This window comes from Notothenia rossii (assembly GCF_949606895.1).
Source record: "Notothenia rossii genome assembly, chromosome: 5".
Lineage (NCBI taxonomy): Eukaryota > Metazoa > Chordata > Actinopteri > Perciformes > Nototheniidae > Notothenia > Notothenia rossii.
Genome location: NC_136903.1, coordinates 15,505,497 through 15,525,199, shown reverse-complemented (window position 1 = coordinate 15,525,199; position 19,703 = coordinate 15,505,497).

The following is a 19,703-nucleotide window of genomic DNA, read 5'->3' as shown; positions in this document are numbered from 1 at the left end:
AAACAACCGAAATTCTAAACAAAGATTATATATTACATAAAAAAACTTGTATTTCATATCGCACTGTTTCCTTGGGAATATTTCAACACCAGGCATGACTTGTTTTGCTTTTCAGTCAGCATATGTATTGTTGGCCAATTACGTATTAGCTCACATTTAATTATCGTTATACATAATTACCTAAATTCACCATTATGAGCCAATCAGTTATTGACACAAAATATGTTGTGCATCCCTTTTCAAATTCCAACCCTCACAAATGTCGGTATACCACCATTTTTATACTCATGAATTAAGGCATATCGTGTGGCACTTTACATTTTAGGCGACGGGTTGGTTTACTTTTTGCCTAATCAGCCTGGGATTAGATGGTATAAAGATCAGAGTTGAACTTGTACTCTGAGCTGTGATCTCTCTGTGTTCAGTCATTGTGGAAATGATTGTGACTCCGCACCCATGGGTATATAGAAGTTCATTAAAAGACCAAATCAGAATACCAATTGTATTTAGATTTCTGGAGCATCTACAGCATCATGATAACTCGATTTAAAGACAAGCTGCTCAACGCATCCACATGTCCTTGAGGTCCTAAGGAGCCCCAGTAATGAGGACAGAGAAGAGATGGTGTAGTGGAGGACAGTGTAGGAGGTCCTGATTTCTGTAGGGTCTTCTACTAAAGCACATCCATTAGGGCCCCTGGTCTCAGGCCCCTACAGCTCCTCTCACAGTGGACGTTGTTTAACTGACCCAGGAGTCTGCTTCCTGAAACCTCCACAGTGATACTGGAATGTGTGCAGAGAAACCAAGAAGTTTTACAAGCCTACTGGAATCTTAAAAACTACAGCCAAGGTGGATGTGGTTTAGCTGGCTTCCTCCATAATTGCTGGTGTTGGGTTGTCAGATTGGCGGTGGTGGTAGTGAAGAAGAAGGGGGGGGGGGGGAGGCAGCCGGTCTCTGCCAACATTCAGCAATAGAGGCATTCAGTAACACTCTGATTTAATGAGTGCTGAACTGTGCAGTTACAAGGAAATGTGTTTTTAAAGTGGCTTCTATAAGACATCAAAACTGTTGGACGAGCTTTTTGAAGTTTGAGAGGAATGTACTTTGAGCAGAGACACAATGAAGACGGGCGCTTGCTTCTTTTATGAAGGCCATATTTTGTGTAGAAAATACTACTTTCCAGAGGTGTGTGCTGCTGAGTGCTCCGGCCTTCCCCTCCTCCATAAAGGCTCAGACAGCCTCCTCCAGGCCTGCTGACTGTCTGGAGCCAAGACTGTGTAGAGTTCAAACAGCAGAGAGGAGTGGCTCCACTCCTCCTCTGTCTCTGCCTCCTCTTCCCTGCAACTGGGGGCCATTATCCTGCTCCTTTGTGTCTATGTTATGGGAAAAGGGCTCACATCACCACTGGAGAGGAACTGGCAGACAATTATATGGGGAGGCGAGGAGCTAAGACATAGTGGGCAGATTACACAAGCCACCACAGAGGGTATGAGAGGGGGCCTAATTAGACAGTGCTAGGGAGGAGCCAGGCGACAATACACATGAAGTGAGGCTGCGTCTCAGGAGGCGCCTGCTCTGCTGAGGAATAGTTGTGGCAAGAGGACTTTGAGCAAGATGAAGGAGAGTGAGGAAAAGCCATGTAAGCAGCTTTATGTGCTCCATGAGCTCAGGAATGGCATTGATTAGCAAGCTGCTGCTGCTGCTGTAACCCTCAATCATTTTCTGGAGAAGTTGCTCTTGGCCCCGAAAAACCCAGCCGCCATTTTGTTCCCGTGTTTTTCGATACACTGAGCTGTAGTTGCAGCGCTGCATTGATTAGGAACGGATGTTAGAGGAAAAAACAACATAGTAGCTACTTTTAACAACACAAATACAAAGCACTCCCTGTGTAAGGTACAGAAATGCTACATGTGGATGTATCTGCATTTGTGTTTCTATGCACACAGGAGTCTGAGCTTGTGTGCGGACAACTGCTTTTTAAAGCTCTGAGTTTTGAAACCCTGTTATTATGGCTTCGGTCCTGCCAAAGCCTCAGAACATTCCTCAGACTGTAGATTCTTGTCTTTAAGCTTTTCAGAAAGCCTGATTGGTTTGCAGTTTGCAGCAAAGTATTAAGGTCTTGCTGTTAATTACAATCAAGTCCATTTAAACCAAAGGTCAGCACACCTGCAAAATCCTCCCCTGTGTAAAATTTGAGGACAAATTAAAAATGAAGTCTAAAGACTATAGAGTTAATTCAGATACAAAAGTCATTTGTGCTGTGCAGATGTGGAACTACCGCAGCTCGCTACTTCTCCCTCCATTTGATGGCCCTGTCCTGCACATCTGGCCACAGTAAAAACACAGTGAGGTAATAGCACCTTTTGAAACGAAAGGAGATTACACAGAGCGCCTGAAACACTTCCTGCTCTCTTTCTCTCTCTCATGAACGCCGGCCCACGGAAGTCTTCTCACCTTGGTGGAGGGTGTTAATTACGGCTCCTCGCAGCTGCCATGCTCGCCACTTACTGGGCGTGCTGACACTTGCCAGCGCACAGGGGATCCACGCTCTCAGAGAGGATTATGGGCCGGCACGCAGGGCAAGCCAAGAACGAGAGACTTTTGCTTTTGGGTGTTTTTCCACCTTAATAGGCTGAATTTAAGACAGACGGATGAGATGCGGTGTGACTGATGTGTCTGCTCTTTGGTGTGGGCTGCATGTGTCTTCGCTGCACATGTGTGGGTGCTGTCTCTACAGCCATCACTTTGTCAATGCTGCTCGGTGCTGATACATTCTGCTCCCTAAGTGACGTTTTTGTTTTGTATCCCCCCAGTGACAAGCCATGATTCTGCTACTGTGCTGCAGGCCTCCGACTGAGCCTGGAACAGAGCATTGAGTAAGCATTTAGGTGGTTTTTCAGAAGCCAAAAGCAGCCCGGGCCTGATGCTCCTCTGCAGATCCCACCCTCCCTTTGGTAATTACAGGGTGCACAGGGGCCTCTCTGACGTACGAAAAGGATTTATTTTAGTGAGTTTCCACAGAGGTTAAAAGAATGCCACAGTGTGAGAGCACACACACACACACACATACACACAGAAACCCTGAGGCTCAATTCTGACAGCATTTATCAACAGCCTATTGCTGCCTCCCCTTATCCAACTTTGATCATAAGAGCACAGTGCTCCTTACTGTTGCATCCAGTGTTATTAAAGTTGTTTGGGAATGTTTGCATTACCCCAATGATCTGAATTAACTAATTTAATTCAGAAAGATTGTGTTTGTAGGTTGATTCAAGTAACTTCAAAAGGTTTCTCTGTAAATCATGTTGTCATTTTATGAATTTTGCTTTGAAGACTAAAAGGCTGAAGTGAAGTCTCACTCCATCTTCACTGACTGAACAGAGGTGAGTCTTTTAAAGTGCAGACAAGCATGACACCACTCATCTTTACTAGGATGTTTTTCCTTTTTAAATCAGAATTCCTCTTTACCAGTACCAAGGGGACCAGGCTTCACTCACTGCAGAAACCGACAGAATTACATTCTTTATTATTACATTTGTCTTGGAGAAGAAGCGTTCTCTCTGCATGAGGAGTTTCTCTGATGAGAAGGAAATGGGTGTATGTCGAGTTCTGTGTGATATTGTCCGAAATCCTCTATAATTTAGACCAGCCTTTAATAGAGTTGCTTTATGGGCTATAATCAAATCCCTCCAGACCCCTCTATCTAAAGGCAAAAGCACCAGAATGCAGGGCTGCAGCGGTGCTCATGCAGATACATATGTATATGCCTGCATGGTTGTGGTTGTGCCTGCCTGTGGGTTCTTTTCTTTTCTTTGAGAGTACCAATCAAAAATCAGTTTTACATGTTCTGCTAAGTACTACAAAATACCATCGACACTGAGTATCACATGTTTTGAGAGGTAATCCTATATATTAAAGTATGTCATGCTCATTGAATTGCCAAAAGCTCGACAACTTTTTTCCACAGGCCCAGTTTGTCCTTTTAGAAGTCTGACAATTTTTTTCCTTTTTTTTCCGAGGGGCTGTAAAAGTGAAGATCTAGGAACGCGGCCCCTTTTTTTCTAGCGGGCTCCTAATATGTTCCATATTGTGAGTTTAAATGGGGTGGACTCAGGAAATGCAGTCACACTGCTTTGCCTTCCAAGCTTCCAGTCTGAGGTTTGGCCTGCAGTGCCGGTGGTTCTGTGGACGCGGGCTGATTGGGCGGTTAGGCTCAGCCATGTGGGCTTTCTTCCTCCTCTCCTCAGTAGCCGAGATGTCCACGTCGCTGGTTCTGTTTGGTTGTTCCTCTGCCTGCGAGGAGCCCCATGTCATGTAGATTGCACTTTATTAGTTCTCGTTCTGGTCCTCACTTTGTTTGCCTACTGCAACTTTCTCTTAGCTGCTTCATCTGGCCTAATTACGCATTGCTTAAAGTAATGATATGACATTTTATGTAATGTGCTTAGTCACTTTATTACCAAGAGTTAGATAAAAGGAAATATATAACTCAATGTTAGCTTAGCCTAGCATAAAGACTGGAACGGCTTATCAATCAATCAATCAAATGTTACATTTGTCTCAGTGGACTTCACAGTTTGTACAGAATATCAGTATGACAATACGACACCCTCTGTCCTTAGACCCTCACATCGTACAAGGAAAAACTTCCAGAGAAAACCCACAGTTTATGTTCATTCAGCTTAGTCTGAATGAACATATCCGCTTGCCACTTAGTAACCTGTAACTGTAGGGCTCTTCATGAATTGTATTCAGTGTGAGATTGCCAAACAATTGGCAGCAAATTCATAAATAATACAGCTTCTTGCTTAGAATGAGTCCAGTGCATAACGCAACATATATCCACAATTTAGTTTTCTTAGTTTTTTGTACAGGTTGAACAAACAACATGTCCGGTGTAAGTGAGCTTTAGGGATATTTTGTTACCTATGGAAAGAGTCAGTCACCAAAGCCTTCATGCTAAGCTATAAGCTAATGGCGCCTGGCTGTAGCTTCATATTTACTGCACAGACATGAGAGTGGTATCAATTTTCTCATTCAACTCTCCAACTATAAAAAAAGCAAATACGAGTCTTTTCTAAAATGTGAACGTATTACTTTAAGTGTTCCTCCGCTAATGCTGTCCTCTTGATGCTTCTTTTGTCTCTAATGTGCGGTGAGATCTTCATTTAGCCGGTGCCAGTGCTTTAAAGCAACCCTTCAGTTGTTGGAGATGACTTTATGTAGCAGTTTAAGTACTCTGCTGGGCAGTGTGAGGCCCGGCTATGAGAGCGTATCTCTGAGAAGAGTGAAGATGAGTGAGGAGGCTCAAATTCCAGCCTAGAGGTCAGGTTTCGCATTCCTGGGGCACACACCACCGCCTGTCTCCACACTGACATACCTGCTGAGTGTATGAGTGCCAGCGAGGGGCCAGGAATGTATGTGTGTGTGTGTGTGGGTGGGTGTGTGTTTGTGCACATGCACGTGGGGGAGTGTGTGTTTTTCATGCACACTAAATGTGTCCAAATGAACATATTACATTCCATTACACATCATCAAACATACATACACAAACTTATCAAAGCAAACAAAGGAGTGAGCTGTTTCTTTGTGAGAAGAAAAACACACACAGATGTAGAGAGGAGTTGGCTCACCAAATCAAACCAAGCACTCATTACTTCGCGCACGCCATTCACAATCAGCTCAGAGGGTGGGTGGAAGTCCAAAAGAGCAACAAAAAAAAAAAATGGGCTCCTTCTAGTCTCATTTGAGCAGAGCTAGTGCCCTTGAAACTCGGAGGAATCCAGCGAAGGGAAACCGCTGCAGCTTTTAACTGCTGGTGGTGCCTACCGGGCTGCAGCCTTCAGCATTTTATTTCAATGTAAAAGCCTTGCTGAACAAAATTGACTTGTCTTTGTAATTGTTCAATCATTTTGTTGTGATTTTAATGGGAGCAGGGATATGAATACCAGTCCAGCCGCACACAATGGTTTTCATTATCTTAACAATAGTGTTTATTGCACAGTCTTTGAACTGGGCCTGTATGAATAACATGGGAGAAAGTGAATCACTAATTAGATTTAAGTGTTTATTTTTCACAAATATGTTTACAAGACAGACTTAGTATATAGGTATTTCAGCATGCTTAGGCTTAAGCTGTAAATACCCTTTATTTTACAATATAACTACCAAAAATACACTAAATCTTCCGTCTGCCAACCCTCTGTAAAAGGTTTTAGGCTAGGACATTGTCTTGGTTGTTAAAGCAGTATTCATGATGCTATCTCAGTACCAAATTTATGTCAGGCTTGGCAACCCCGGAGCCATGTAACTTTACATTCAATACTCACCTCTTAGCCAATAAAGTTGCAGTAGACGAGGCGGCCTCTGGCCAGGAATTGTTGGCTCATCTGCTCAATACTATGGATCAGAAACACAATACCTCCCTGCACTAAGTTAGCAGTTGTTTTATGGGAACAATATGATGAAAAACGTTACATTTTTTGTATTATGTTTGAGTTGTTCTAAGTTGAAGTTTAGCAATCAACAAACGACATCCATCAAACTTCACAGAAACTTTGCCCAGGGGATGTGTTGGGTCCCCAGGCTTGGTGCTTTAGCAGGTTCCCTTGAGAACAGAAATGTCCCTGGGGGGCTTCCCAGCCACCAGCAGCCAGTGTTAATAACATGTCTTATTCCTCGAGGGCTGTGCAACATGATCTGACATTCCTGGGCTTTTGTTTGTCTCCATTTGCACTGCGCTCCAGCCCGGACTGCTTTCCCTCGTCCCGTGCCATCCCATATGAGGCTGTTTAACATCTTAATCTACTGCTGTCTTTCATCTGGCTCCTGTTAAAGCCTTAACAGAAAGATTGTGAATGCTAACTTCTGTCAACACCTGGCTGTAAGAGAGCGGAGAGGTGAGGAGAGGGAGAGCAGCAGACAGGAGAAACAAGGGGAACAGAGGATTTAGAAAAGTGTGGAGAGAGTGCACATTTGCTGCACGGTGGAAGGAGTGTCCAGGTCCTTAACTTTATTCAAAGTTAAATTCTGACTGCAATACAACACCATGTACAGTGTGTATCTGTCCAAAATATATCCACACGTTTTTTCAACACTTAACAAGTGTTTTATAAGGGAAAATGCACATATTTGCTCTTCAGTAGGACTGCATCAAAATGTGCTGAAGATGTTGGGTAATTTTACATTTGGGGTTAATGCCTCTTTGATTGAAATATTAACAACTGATAGGCATCTGAATGGGGTCACACTTGAGAATTGCTAGAAACCAATGTTTTAATTGAATAAATGCACTATATTTAAAAAATAAATGTAAATGTATAAAATGTTAATGTCAAATCTGAAAATCATCTAGTAATAACAGCTGTCAAATAAGTATAGCTGAGTAAAATGTCTAAAACTATAGTAGAGTGGAAGTACAAAGTAGAATAAAGTATGTAACCTCAAATTATATTTGTGAGACCAGTTTCAAGAAATCTTTCCACCGCTTCAAGAGCTTTACACATCCTGAGTAGTGAGTGCTGCGTTTGGCTGTTCCACCACCTCTACTACATGGATATGCATGTCCTTTCTGCTGTAATTCATCATGAAGATAAAATGCTTGAGTGTGTGACATGCGTTCATCTTTCTGGCCTGCTTGCTTGGTTATCTCTGCTGCTCTTGTCAGTGTGTTGCTCTGCATGATGACACTGTTCTCCCAGATTCCTCTGCAGATTTATGTGGACGCCCATCCCCTCGCCTGTGGCAGCAGGTACGAGTGGCGGCAGCCTGTCAGAGCTGCTGGGCCCGATGATGTTCTTATAGCCATTAACACAGCAAACAATGGCTAATAGGAATGAGCCCCGAGCTACAGAGCAGGTCAGCTGCAGATCACAGCCCCGGTGTTTCAGACAGCCAGGCTTCTTATCGTTGTCAGGAGGAAAACAATGTCTAACATCAAGCATCACGCAGATCAATGCAGTCACTGAGCACCTCTCCTCTCCACTGGCATTCCTCTAATTGCTTCACTGTTTTTTTTTTCTTTGGCCTGTATGAACAAAATGAAGCAATCCAAGGGAATTAATATAAATGCTGTAATAACCGCCCTCAGGGCTACTCAAAATCAGGATAATAGCAGGCGCCTCGCAAGCAGAAGAAGAAGAAAATCCTCATTACACTTGCTTCTGCATTCTTCCTGAATGGCGGACATGCTGCAGCTTGTCCCTTCAGCTTGGAGAGCGCACAGACTTATCTGTGTGGCTATCATTCATTCCTCCTGCGCCCCAGAACAGGCTGCAGATTGAAGCCTGAATCAGACTGAATTATGTGTTTGTGAGGGACGTAATGAAATTCATATATTCTGTAACGTGTTTTATGTCCCTTGGCGCTCTGGTGTAAAAGTTCATTTCTCCTCCAGCAGTATCGAACTCTCGTGCCAAGCTCTCTCTCTCTCTCTCGGGTATAGGTTTAAACTCAGGGAAAGGTGAATTTGGTCCTCAGTGTTGGTTTATTTTTGCTGGCACGCGCACCTTTTTGGGCACAACTAGCCATCTGCTTGTATTTCAGGTCTTTGGCACGGCCTCAGTCAGGGAGGTACAGTATCGGGGGATTTCTTCCCTCTGGTGATGGCTCCAGTCCAGCCTAAGAGGCCTGTTCACGTCTAAAGAGAGGCCCCCTGTGTCAATGTGATCGCTGTGTGAGAACACAAGAGAATAGGCAGGTGGTTGTTACAGCAAGACAAGCTACAGACTAGGCTGATCACACGAACTACATGAGGAGTCAAAGAGCTGTTTTATTTTGTTTTGACTGGACAAATATTTGTGAGTCCATTATGAGGTTACACCTACAGACATGGGCTCAGGAGACAGTAGGAGTTTGTTTTCATCCTTTTCATCTTTCGCTGGCGGCTCCCCCTCTTCCCTCCCTACTCTCACTCTCCCACCTCAGCACAGTTTTTAATATCAAAGTGCGCTGTCTGACAGGGGTAAGTCTCACACAAGGGCGCTTTTGTTGGGTCTCCCTCCAACGGGCCAGGAGCGACAAGAACTTGTCAACCCTTGTTCAGTTAGAGAGGAAGATGAAGAGGGGGGGAAATGGTCGGGACAGAATTGGCTCTTCTATAACGTCCAAAAGAGATTATTTAGGTGTCTGGCACTGGGTATGAAACTGAATAGCTTAATTTTGGCTTATTAAGGAGCAGACATACTGTAGATATGAAAACACTAGTCATTTTTCAGATTCCCCATATATTTAATATCATCACACATAAAAGGGACATAATCTCTCTGTCTGTGCGAGAGAGGAACACTGTTGTAACATTGCCAGAAATCAAAATGCCAAGCACAGCTAAGATAAATATAATACTCTGTCGGTGTGGCTGGAATTTAAACTAATGTATAGTTAATAAATGTAGACACTATATTTTATGTATACATTTAGCATTGATGTAATGTAAAAAATAAACATTTACCTCCTAAAGAGATATTCTGATTCTGAGTAACCAAATACTGTCCTCTGTCTTTAAGTTATGTTATACTTCTTTATACTTATACTTCACTACTAGGCAGCTAAAATATTGTGTCTTTAAGGTTTCAAGGTTTCTTTAGTCCCAAGGGTGAATTTGTTGTTCAGACGGAAGATACTGCTGTCCAGAGTAAAAATAATTATTGCAATTAAAACTATTCTTGTTTCAAACACAACTCTAAAATCATCATAATATCGAAATTAGTATTAGTTATGAACTTGTTAGACTGTCATGACCAAGTGCTTTCACACACACTCACACACTCCCAAGGACTTAAAACCTCTTAAGCCCCACGGACCCGGTTCCGGGGCCGAAATCGCGTCATTTGCAGGAAACAACGTCTAAGGAACCTTAATATTTAATAAACTATGAATATTTTATATCCATATAACGGGAAAAAACTCATTTAACTGATCTTTTTCATTTAAAAAACAAAAAACAAAAACACAATGCAAACAGTGAGCCTCTGAATTAGCCCCGAGCAAAAAATGCTAACTTATTAGCCTACTGCACCGAAAATCACACCTAGCTCCCTTATTACTTATCCTAGCTGCATATCCAACACATCGTTTATGATCGTAAAGACACAGAATCTAATGGTGCCCACCTCAACACTGAAAGATACAAAATCGCAACGTTATCAAGAAAAATGTACATCAAAACAAGTGGCGCTAGGTAGCCCACAACGCTAACATGGCTTACCTTCGTCTTTGTCTGGTCTAAACTGGTCTTCAATGGCATTAAAACGATAACAACGATGATGTAGTTCATCCATAGGTTCATATCCAATGTGGCTGTGTCCCATTTGAAATGTTCTGATAATCTATAAGCAATAAAACTGCAATTCCGTTTTAAAATAGTAGAGCAGGCCATTCTTACGCTCTGTAGCAAGATTGAATGCGCAAAGACGCCATCTTTTTTTTAACGTGAGTGTGTGCGGGACGATTTCCCTTAGATTCTATTGGCTCTAACGGTCAGAAAGAGATGTCACATGTCAAAATTGAAGAAGGGGGGCCAGAGATAAGGAAAATCCACCCAAATGGCCCCAGAAGAGTTTTTTTTTGCTAAATCTGTCTAAAAAGGTCAAATATCACTTGTTTTGCATCAATCTTGATACAGGGGAAATTATTATATGTTGTACTTTGGATTCCTAAAGCTTTTAGTCTACTAACCCATCATCCAAGGTTAGTTTTCACTATAAGTACAAAATATATTTTGGACGGACACTATAATTGACCGTTTTTTACCATGTTCAATCTGAATTTTCTTTAAAATAAAAAACATCTATATTGATTCTGACTCTTCTACATCCAACTCACAGGTTTATCATTACTTTCAGAAAAAAGATTATTAATTTAACCCTTTTAGAAGGGAAGATATGGTCATTTGTTCTGGGAATGTCATTTTCGAGCCTGAACCCTGAAAAACAGGCTTGTCTTGTATCATTATTTGCTCATTTTGTTTTTTTCCATTTGGTTTTCTTTGTTTGTTTGTGAGCAGGATTGCAAAAAAACTACTGGTGGAAGGGTCCAGCATATGGCCGGTAATGTGTGGGCCTCTCCAATCATTTCAATGGGTTTGCATGGTGTGATTGTGCACAGTTTGCCTGTGCACTGTGACAGCTATGAGTACTAAAAACAGCCATGTTTGCTGTTCTTACGTTCAATAGGATAATGTAAGGTGTTTTCAGATATAAGGAACGATGCGCAGCGCCCTTCAATCCAACACTCTTTCATGGACTCATCGTCCAATTCTGGAGGCAAAGCTAAAGGAAAGAGCTAGGATTTATCTTTGGTTAAATACTTTTAAAAACTACTTGAATACTCTTGCTGGTTTCACCAAAGTCTCCTAACCAAGCTTTGAGTTAAAGAATAAACAGTTCCTACTTCACATGACTTGTGAAATAATATGAAAACATTTTCCAAAGGATGGCATGCTATGGAGGGGAAAAAGCAATGCCCTCAGCTCATGTGACATACCGCAGTTTAAATGCTTCTGTTTGCGATGTGAAAATACCGGCTTTGATGAGCCGCCTGACAAAGATTGTCATGCTGATTTAAGAACTGATATTTAGTTAGTTCCCATGGTTGTAAAGAGCGAGGATGGAGTCACGGAAGAGTGGAGGATCATTTGATCTTGTGGATTAACAGTCTGCGCTGCATTTGCGACTTATTTCAAGTTGCTTTCTATCTAATCATTAACCATGTCACCACACCGGAATGCATTGAGTTCAATCTCTGTGAAGTATGTGTTCATGTTACCAACATGCGTACTGTGACAATCAAGATGAGCTTGATAGCAGGGCTATTTTTTGCTTGATGCACACCTTCAAACAAACCTGGATTTGCACTGGGCAAGATGTTCTTCCCATGCAATGTGTAAACTGTGTTTGACCTCTGTCCACAAAGAATGTCCTTATGAGTTGTGGTTCGGGCTGTAGGTATGAAAATGTACGTTTACAGTGAGCTGTAATGTACACCAGGGGAGGAGGAGGAGGAGTGCGTGGCTGGTGGCCAGCTGAGGCCCCAGATGTGCAGTGTTGTTTGGGCCGTGTCCTGTGTTGTAAGTGTGTGTAGTGTGAGTCGGCTACCGGACACACACTGAGGGATCTGGGCCACAGATGATGGCTCACTGTTCCCAGTCTGGAGGATCAACTGCTGTCTATCAAGGATTTACAATACGAACAAAAATAAATCCTTGGGTATTGGGAAAGGAAAATGTTCTTGTTAGGAAAACACACTGTTAAACGATACTTTGGGAAAATGTACTGCTCTTGTTTTGAAATGAATCACTTTTAGCTTACATTTGATCATGTCTGACAACTGAAGTAAAACCACTTCACTTCACAGAGATTGCCATTTTTTACTAAATATCTGTGTCTGTGATTTTACTTTGAATATGAATTATTATTATTCTTCCCTTCCCTATAATAAGATGATCAGATTAGATAGTAAGCACTGCTTTGTCATTATGACTTGACTGTTAACCCTACAATTCTCCCTTTAACGGTACATCGTACATAAACAGGTTTGGGCTCTTTTTTGGTCTTCACCCACTCCTGAGAGAAATATCTCTTGCTGCTAAATGTTTCGATACATTCACCACCTAGTTGCTATATTTGTTCGCCTGCTGAGCAGCTAATGTACAGTGTGTTTTGAGAGCTTTTAGATGAGAACATCTGCCAGCCCGTAATATTTTTAGAATGCCGTTGAGAATAAGTTGCAGGTTGTAGAAAGTAAAACAATTTTTGTAAAAATGCCAAAAAAGAAAAAGTTTGGAGGCTGTGTTCATATTTCATACACCTTGCACCAAACTGCTATAGTTTAATAAATGATAAATCTACTTGCGTCAGGTTCCTTCAGATGATTCTTTGTCAGCAAAAATAAATTGATCTCGAATTTTTCATTCCATGGTAGTTTCTTTTCGACATTTTCTCAAGTGCCACTAGCTCTGACCCTGTTATTCATCTCCTGCTTTACTATTTATCATGTTTCCTTTTCCATCTCCCAGCATGTTAATCTAAGTTTGTCCTCCTCTAGCCTCGGTTTCTTCCTTTTTCCATACAGTCATGGAGATGGCTACCTTTTCCCACACTGACTTGTGAACAAGGGCTGCAGCAGCGGAGGTAATGTCCGTCTACCTTCCCACCAACTTGTTTGCTTTCCACCTTACGCTTTGCACGGAGAATGAAACCATACTATTTTAAGACACTTGAGGGGGGAAACTACTCCACCCACAAGTTATGCAATTAAAAAAAAAAACACTAAAATGTTCCATTTCCCTCATGTACCTTTTTAAGAATGGCCAACACTCCTGAAGGCCCCTATGTGGAGTCCATGAAGGGTTTGTTGGACGGGCACGGCAAACACACAGCTCGGAGGGAGTGGAAGTGTTCTGTCATGGTTGAACATGGGCGCCTGGTGGTGATTAGAGACCATTTGTTTCTGTCAGAGCACAAAGCTTCAGCGTGATAGATGAATTAGTGGAAGTTAACTGGATAAAAGGAAAAAAAAGGCGGGGGACAAGCTCATCAATGAAATACTTTGACACTGAGACGCTGGGTGATTACCTGCACTGGAATGTTTTTCTGCCATCGTCCCGGGTCAAATTTAATAAGAATCTGTTTTTCTTGCCTGTCTGAGTGTCTGTGTGTGTTCTCATGGACAACATTTTCCATTTATTTTTCAAGCCAATCTAGTCCTCCTATTATTCTTGTTGTTTCCTTCCCCCTCACACACACATGCACTCACAGAATAAACATACTAGTTGATGACCTGGCTAATGCTTGTTCCTTGTCTAAAGAGCAGAGATAAAGAAAGAGAGGAAAGTGGCGAGTGGTGCTGTAGACCCCCCCCCCCCCCCCCCCTTCTGTCCTCCCCAAGGGGATCGGATGTTCTCAGCCGTTATAAGCAAGCAAAGCTGGCGGCCGGCAGACCGTCTGGCTCCAGAGCGGCCCGGGCACACAGACAATGCCAGACCTTCTGTCATGAGGTTTGCTTTCACTGAGGTCAGCTAAACAAGCCTCCAGGCTCTAAACACAGCCATGTGCACACACACTCTTCCCTCCTCGTACACACATGCACATCTGAACACACTCAAGATACTTTATTTCCCACCTTATAACCGTGTCACTGTCTTGTTTGTGTTGTCTGCGTCTGTGTTTGCTGTGTCATCCTGCACTGCAGCCAATGACATTGCTCATCTTCTCTGACTCAGGCGAGGGGCCATCTGTCGTTTGACCGGCTCACCGTGCCAACATCGACACACTCTGCATGCCGTGGCTATATTTTAATTAGAGCTGTATAACACCAGCAACTGTCAGAGTGAGCTGCAGGAACTGATATTTGAGGGATATATCATATTGTTTGTGAATAAATGAAGCCAGCTGTGGAATAGCAATGATACAGTAGATGTCAATATTTGTGTCCACCTTATTAACAAATGTGTAGAAGCTCACTTTTTAAAGCGCATTACAATATTATGCAATCCGTTGGTTCAAATACATTTACTTTAGTACAGTAGAGTGCTCGGTTTTGTGAGTCTTACTTACATTTTCTAGTACATTTAAGAAGGAAAATTCCCCACTAATTTCTTCTGACAGCTAAAGTATAAAAAGTTACTTTGAAAATGATTTAGGGCGACCCTATTCTACTCATTTTCAGATTCATATTTGTATTTGTTTCTTCTACTGTGACATGTTTACACGTTTAATGTTCAAAAAGGTCTTTATTTGTTCTAATACTGCCTGTGCTGCAGCACCTCTTTTCACCCTCAGTCTGAAACCATAGCCCAGTCTGCTCTGATTGGTTAACTAGCCGGCTCTGTTGTGATTGGTCAACCGCTTAGAGATGTCCCTCCCCTTAGCCTGTAGAATTTGTTGGAGCATTGGCCAATAGAAGCATGAGTGTTACATAGTGATGTCATTATGTTACAGATGTAAACAAAGGAGTCCAATGGAGGCGTTGAGTGTGTTGGAGAGAAACTGCCTCTGGAGGGGACACAGGGATTTTAGAAAGTAGGGCCCCTTTACATTTTTGAATATTTTTCAAAAATGTTTTTATATATACACTCATTGCATATCGGTATGATAATTTATTATATTATATATTATTTTTACATTTTCTGATGGTATCATAAATATCCAGTATCTTGTTCCAGCTCTTCTTTAACATCATGGTGTTTACGCTTAGTCAAATATTTAAACCTTAGACTCCATGTTTTTCATGGCTGCACTGCTACATCACATGGAGATATTATGGATGGTTTTGGCATTGATGTATACATATTCCCCCAACATCCTGCCCGACAAATTTGGAAACTTTATAAACTCTTGGATCTCAACTAAAATGAAAAATAATGTTGCATGGGTTCGAGACATATTTTGCTGAGTTTGTGATGACTGATCCCCCCCTGTCTGAGCGAGGAGGAGGGCTGTGAGATGGATCTGCTCTCCTGTTTGGGGATGCGCCAATCTGCCTGCACTCAGGAGAGCCGAGTAACTTTTGTGAGTGAGTTATTCCAGCTGAGGCTTCTTTGTAGCCTGATGCAGCTGCTTTTGATTTCACAGTCCATCCCCCTCCTCTCTCCCAGCCAGCATCTCAGAATGGACCCCCCTCGGCCCTCCCTCCCCCCATTACCACCCCTATACTACACACTGTTACTCTCTCACATTTACTCTCATGTGTTAAAATAGCGACACGCACCACAACAGGTGTTTACACTCGACTGTCTGTCCACACAGGTTTCAGGGTGATTTATGAGCGACGGGAGGAAATTAAGCATGAAGGATTACATTGTGTTTAAGACACTGGCAAGACCTGCAGAGTGTGTGTGTGTGTGTGTGTGTGTGTGGTGTTTTTTCTGATTCGGCCTTTTACAATGATGGACACTGTACATAAACACTTGTATAAACACAGTGACATGCACACAAAACATTTGAAGCACACAAGTTTGCAATGCTAATATTGCATTCTGATAATGAAGATGTTTTATTTTATTCTAAGAGTAAATTAGATTTAGGGTTTTATAGGGAATGTATGGATTTGTAAGCTTTATTTTGTCTTGTTGTCAATAGTGCTGCCAATCTAAGTTTGTCTTTGTCTATCCCAGGTACTCAAACCAACAAAAATGCACACATAAGATAACTAATATTTTAAATATTTACATTATGACCACATTGTTTTGAGCAGAGGAACAAATAACTCTGCCATTTTACATCGAGAGGTCTACAGTGCTGGCAAACATGCTCTAAAATGTTTCCTTTTATCCTGCCTCCCCTTTGGCCTGCTCCCACTCTCCTCTCTTGTCTCTTCTTCCCCCCTATATCTCTCTCTTCCCTCTCACCCACCTCTGTTTTGTATCACTCCCTCTCCCTCTGAATGAGCTGCCCTCAGATTACTGTGGCTTGTGGAGGTCTATCAGAAACATGTGTGGAGGGTTGGAGGCGGCTGATGGGAAGTCCTCCGTCAGGCGGCTCACCCTCATTTCTCCCGAAAAGCCAGAGGGGAAGAAAAACTCTCAGAGTTCAAAGACAGAAACGTATTGGCTTTTTACAGGATATTATTTTCCGTTGAATGCATAAACAGGAAAAAACTTCTCACCCTAAACCACTCATGGGAAAACTGGATCATTCACCCCTCTCTCAGCACCGCCTTCAATGACTCTTTCTTTAGCAGGTGACTCTCCTGCCCTCTGTCGCTGTATGTGTTTGAACCATACATGAGACAGAGTACATATGTGTTTAAATACATATAATAGAGAACATGACACATTGGATTATATCATACTTGCTGAACACACTAAAACATCCTGGTAAATGTCGGAAAAAGGCTTTATTATCAGGGGATATGTTCTTAAATTGTGGTACTGCTGATTGAAATTTCTCATAAGGACAATGTCAACATTTGGTAATAGTAGAAGCAGTCACTGAGGGAAATTACACTTACTCATTACAAATTACACTTTTCTCACTTTTATAAAGAACATGTGTCACATTGCCACCTTGTGGACTCAAGGTGTATTGTCCTGATGGGCACACAATCTTACAATAAGATTTCATTTTGCATATTCAATTAACTATAAGCACTTTAAAGATACACTGAAGGCCATTTGTGTGAGTTTTCTTTATTCTTTGTGTCAGTGTTCAGCCTGAAATGTGGACTGATAGAACAAGGACTGGAGCACTTTTAATGAAGAAAATGAGTGCCATGACAACCATTTCCAATATTGGAGTTAAAAGTATAATTTTTTCAGAATCCTTCTAGATGAACAGTAAAATGTACATAAAGTATCAAAGTTAAAGTATTTGTTTGTTGAGTATATCGTTATTGTAATGCACCAATGTGTAAGCCATATTTTAGTATTGTAGCTTGTGAGTATTATCTACATAATATACAGTTTGGTAGTTTAGTCCAGTGGTCCCAACTAAGGCTCGGGCTCCCTTTATAAGGTCACATTTGGTAAAAGAAAAGAAAGAACAAACAACACACTTCTGTTGCACAAATTTGCATTTCTTTTTGTGGATTTTTCTGTAATCTTTGATCCTTTGTAGATATTGGATTACTTCACCTCTTTTGATCTCAAACACAGTTCTGTTGTAGTACTAAATTGTTTTCATGTATCAGCATATCTGCATTTGTAATGAGGCATTCTCTGTGTGTGCAGACATTGAAGGTAATTTGTAACAAAAATCCCAGTCTATGCCACCTGCCCTTAACCAAAGCTCTCCATCACTTCCAGTCTATGCGGTTTTAAATTCAACAGTTACTGTAAGTGCATTAAAAGCTTAAAAACCAAGTCTTTGTGCTTACTAAGAAGCAATCACAGCAGAGGAATGCTGCTGAAACAAGAACATGTCTTCCCGCTCCCTCTTTCAGCTACCGAGCAGAGTCTGTGCCGCTGGAGAATTGGCCAGAGAGGGAATGGAAAAATCCACGGCATTTAGATAAAGCCATGTCATAAAGGCAGCACTAATGAGCCGGAGGTTTTAAGAGAGGGAGAGGAGGAGGAGGAGGAGGAGGGAGGAAATGGTTTACATATGGATTTGAAAGAGCACAGGCATCACAGCTATGTTGTGTATTTAATGAAGCAAAGTACATGCAGCACATGTCTCTCTGCAGCTGTACCACTCCTCTTCCACTGCTGTTTTATATTCTGTGACACTTTTATACATATTTATTTGATCCCAAAAGTGTGTACACGCTGAAAATGATTGTATTAACACACTGTTATGCTACAGTTTTTACTACAGCCACATTAAATCCTCTCCTGAGCAACAATAAACTTCACTCCCCTTACGAAGATTGTAGTTTTAATTAGTGATTAAGGAAAACACAACACCCTTAAACATGTGTTGATGTTTCAGGCCCTTTCAGGTTCATCTACACTTAACAACTCAAATCGTTTTGGTACTTTAGAATGGGGTAGTAGTACTTTTACTCAAGGAAAGAATCTGAATACTTCTTCCACCACTGTTGGAACACAAACCTTTACTTTAGTGTAGGGAACCTTTTTAATTTAACTACCACCTATATCAATCTTTAAGAAAAGCAAATACACTACCTATTTTACTAAAATGTAAAAAAAACAGGGAAAGGATGTGGTCATAAAAATATCTTCTCAGGCACTTGATCAGGATCAAGTTCCTTAAGTGTTGTTTTTGTGTTATTACATTTTACTGGCAGCCCCTCGGTGTCACGGACATTCTTCACTTTGACCACTGAATTAAAAGAGGTGATTTGGTTGTGTGTGGGAAGCACTATTTTATGTGACACATAATTAAGGCAGTTTGGTCTTAATTGCTCTTCAGGCTTTTTCCCACACATCTGTGACTCCCAGTGTGCTGCCTTTTAAAACAAAACAAAAGTACAGAAGATCAACAACAGCATTGCATCAGTTGCAGCTTCTTCTTTTTTTAAATTTTGTTTAATTCGGACCTTGCTTCATCACACTAATTAAGGCCCAGTGGTGCGGCCTACAGGTACACTGCCATGTTTTCATTTAATTGGATTTGATTTTGGGTGGACAAAATGGGGATGTCTGCAGCAAAGGACACAAGATGATGCAAATAATGTTTACCTAAACACAACAGCTGAAAGACAGGACGGGACTCCCCTGTCAGCACAGTCAGAGGAATGTGTTTGTCTACTTCCCTGAAACACAGCCTCCTGTTGCTGCTGCAGGTCATTCAGCTCAGAAGTGACAGCCTGAAGGTTGGACACATGGGGGAGGTCACAAAGACAAGAATATGGGCTGGAAGTGTAAAACGCATCCATGCCAACACTGCTATTAATGCAAAAATATGAAAGTACATGTTGGTATGAACAGCAATTTGCTTATGAAACGTTAACACCAATTTGTCTGTCCCAATATTTCATTAGATTTCTTCGAAGATCAGAAAAACAATAAAAGACAACGCAATAAGTTTCACGCACTATTGGAAATCACAGAGGTTTCGTAAAACTAACGTGCCAAAAACAAGGATTAGCTCAATTGTTTTACACAGATTACAATTTTTAATACACTTTCACTAATGAAACCCCGTTTTTAGGATACAGTGAAAGAAAGTTTACAATTGCTTGCATGCTAATACTAATGAGAACACATTATTAGGAGACGCCAAAAATAGTGATGAGTCCAATAAGAGTTCAGCACTGCCTGCAGCTCTCTGAAATAAGCAAGTTTTAATGTTCAAGAGTAATGC